This window comes from Camelina sativa, chromosome 17 (genome assembly GCF_000633955.1).
Source record: "Camelina sativa cultivar DH55 chromosome 17, Cs, whole genome shotgun sequence".
NCBI lineage: Eukaryota > Viridiplantae > Streptophyta > Magnoliopsida > Brassicales > Brassicaceae > Camelina > Camelina sativa.
In genome coordinates this window covers 20,910,209-20,914,059 of record NC_025701.1, presented here as the reverse complement: position 1 = coordinate 20,914,059, position 3,851 = coordinate 20,910,209, and positions in this window count along the sequence as shown.

Here is a 3,851-nt window from a genome sequence, read left to right as displayed (position 1 = left end):
ATTGCCTCACTGAGTGTTTATCAAATACTCATGCATCTCAATTTGTGTTTGTGGTGCAGGTAAAGGCAAAGTGTGATCGTGGAATCAAGGCAATGAAGAGGAGGATGTTCTAGGGACTCGATTGGATGTTGTCTGGCATTGCTAGGTTGCTAGAGTTGGGTCATTAGAAACATTGCTAGGTTGCTGGTTCCTTGTTTCTTGTTGTTTGGATTGATTATTGTTGATGATTATGGTTATTGGTTTTTATTGGAGTATTATTGGATATTATGTTGGTATTGTTATTTCCGCTGATGTTTGTGATTGTGGTTAGGTGGCTAGTGGGTATGGGACCACTAGTTGTAGTTCTATTTATTATATTATTATTTAAAAAAAAAAAGGGGTCGGTCGTTTCATTTTGGTATCAGAGCCCTTACGGTTCTAGGTTTGGGTTCACTAGGTTTCTGTTGTAGATGTTTGGGATTGCATGTCTTGATTGATTATGTGAGTTAGTCAATTGTGTGTGGCATGGAGTCCTAGAACATCCTTTTCGAGCCGAGTGTGTGATTCCACGGTGAGTTTACGTTTCTGTGTTATATTAGAAATTGTTTGCTTAGCCGTCTGTTCATGGTAGTGCAGATGGTTAGAGAGGATGCTGTGACTGGTCGAGGTCGTGGACGCGGACGTGGTCGCGGACGTGGTCGTGGTAGGGGCAGAGCCCCAGTGGTTAGTGAGACCGAAGACCAGAGCGTGACAGCTGAGGGTGTTGGCGAGTCACAGGATGTTCCAGGGGATTCCGTGAGTGTGGCAGGAGGGGGCGGTGTTGATGCTCCAGTGGCCGGTGATGCTAGGGTCCCGGGTGTGGGAGTCCCAGCGGGTGGAGTCCTTGGTACTGACGTTGTGGCTATGCTAGCACAGTTGTTGGAGCGGTTACCACCTGTGGTGCCGGCTCAGGCTCAGGTAGTGCCACCAGTGGTGGCGGAGGAGCGGCAGCCAGTGGCTGCGGATGTGGGAGTTCATGCTCGTTATCTCAGCATGTTGTCAGAGATGGGTAAGTTACGTACCGAGCAGTTTCCGGGAGGTGTGGATCCTACTGCTGCGGATGCGTGGAGGACGAGGGTGGAACGCAACTTCCATACCTTGAGATGTCCTGAGGAGTTCTGGGTGGACATAGGGGTCTACTTTTTGACTGGAGATGCTGAGTTGTGGTGGAGATCTGTGGCTGCTAGGAGAGTGCAGCGGGAGATGACTTGGGCTGACTTCGTTTTGGAGTTCAACCGCAAGTATTTTCCGAGAGAGGCATTGGATCGGTTGGAGGTGCAGTTCCTTCAGTTGTCTCAGGGGACACGGTCAGTGCGGGAGCTGGACTTGGAGTTCAGTCGACTTCTGTGTTATGGGGGTCGAGCTATGGAGCCTGAGGAGGCTCAGGTTAGGAGGTTTATGAGAGCTCTACGTGATGAGTTGAGAGTTCACTGTAGAGGGAGGTATTATGCTACGCGTGCAGAGTTGGTGGAGACTGCAGCAGAGATTGAGGAGGATATCCGGGCACAGTCAGTGCCGGTTGCTCCAGCAGTTCAGCCTAGTAAGGCTCAGCAGCAGGGTGGTTCTAGCAGGGGCGGTAGGCATGCTCAGGGAACCAAGAGGAAGTGGGAGGCTACGCAGAAGCCGAGTGGTGCGGGTTGCTTCGGGTGTGGGAGCAAGGATCACAGGGTTGCTAGTTGTCCCAAGAGGAGTGTTCCGACTGCGGGGCCTCGGGTATGTTATCACTGTAGGGAGACAGGGCACATTAGGCCTTTTTGTCCCAAGCTACAGCCGGCAGCAGTGGCAGCGTTGCAGCAGGTGCAGCTTGGAGGCCAGCAGGTGGCACGGATTGAGCAGGCGCCACGTGTTTATTCGACAGTAGAGACTGGTGGAACCAGTGCCGGGGCGATCACAGATATAATTTCTGGTACTTAATCTTTGTGAATTTTTGTAGGGTCAGATTTTATGTTCCTGTGATAAATTGTTAGGTTCTCAACACATGAGGTTTGTGTAGGGACCTTGTTGGTGGGCGGGTTTAAGTCCCACGTTATGTTTGATTCTGGAGCTTCGCATAGCTTCATTACTCCAGAGTGTGCAGAGTGTGCGGGGATCAGCGGGGATCCTGGTGAGCGTGCAGGAGTTGTCAGAGTTGCGGGAGGCGAGTTCCTGAGAGTGATTGGTCGAGCTAGAGGAATTGATATTCAGATCGCAGGAGAGTCGTGGCCAGCAGATTTGCTTATCAGTCCAGTGGAGCTGTATGATGTTATTCTCGGGATGGATTGGATGCATCGGCATATGGTGCATTTGGATTGCTATCGGGGTAGAGTGGAGTTTGAGCGTCCAGGAGGGAAGTTGGTTTTTCAGGGTATTAGACCGACTTCAGGGAGTCTCGTGATCTCAGCCATTCAGGCTGGGAAGATGATCGAGAAGGGCCGTGAGGCTTATCTGGTTACTATATCTATGCCAGAGTCAGTGGGGAAGTCTACGGTTAGCGGTATTCCAGTAGTGGAAGAGTTTGAGGATGTGTTTCAGTCTTTGCAGGGATTACCACCATCTCGGTCGGATCCTTTTACCATTGAACTGGAACCGGGGACGACACCGTTATCCAAGGCTCCTTACAGAATGGCTCCAGCAGAGATGGCAGAGCTGAAGAAGCAGCTAGAAGATTTGTTGAGTAAGGGATTCATCCGTCCTAGTGTATCACCGTGGGGAGCGCCGGTGTTGTTTGTGAAGAAGAAGGATGGGAGTTTCAGGTTGTGTATTGATTATCGGGGTTTGAACCGGGTCACTGTGAAGAACAAGTATCCTCTTCCTAGGATCGATGAGTTGTTGGATCAGTTGAGGGGTGCTACTTGGTTCTCCAAGGTAGATCTGGCGTCGGGTTATCATCAGATACCGATAGATGAGGCAGATGTGAGGAAGACTGCTTTCAGGACGAGATATGGGCACTATGAGTTTGTGGTGATGCCCTTCGGATTGACTAACGCGCCAGCAGCGTTTATGAGATTGATGAACAGTGTGTTTCAGGAGTTTCTGGATGTATCTGTCATCATTTTCATCGACGATATCCTGGTTTATTCCAAGAGTCCTGAAGAGCATGCAGTGCATTTGAGGGCGGTTATGGAGAAGCTGCGGGAGCAGAAGTTGTTTGCCAAGTTGAGCAAGTGTAGTTTCTGGCAGCGTGAGATGGGCTTTCTGGGTCACATTGTTTCTGCAGAGGGGGTTTCTGTAGATCCAGAGAAGATTCAGGCTATCAGAGATTGGCCTAGACCGCAGAATGCCACAGAGATCAGAAGTTTCCTTGGATTGGCAGGTTACTACAGGAGATTTGTGCAGGGGTTTGCAAGCAGAGCACGTCCTATGACTAAGTTGACAGGGAAGGATGTTCCTTTTGTCTGGTCAGAAGAGTGTGAGGAAGGCTTTGCAAGCCTGAAGGAGATGTTGACTACTGCGCCAGTGTTGGCTTTGCCTGAGCAGGGAGAACCCTATGTGGTTTATACAGATGCATCTAGAGTTGGGTTGGGTTGTGTTCTGATGCAGCATGGGAAGGTGATTGCCTATGCTTCGCGGCAGTTGCGGGTGCATGAAGGCAACTATCCTACTCATGATTTGGAGATGGGTGCTGTAGTTTTTGCCCTGAAGATTTGGAGATCTTATCTTTATGGTGCAAAGGTACAGGTGTTTACAGATCATAAGAGCCTGAAGTATATATTCACTCAGCCTGAGTTGAATTTGAGGCAGAGGCGAAGGATGGAGCTTGTGGCGGATTATGATTTGGAGATAGCCTATCATCCTGGTAAGGCTAACACGGTTGCAGATGCTCTGAGTCGGAAGAGGGTAGCTTCGGCTCAGGA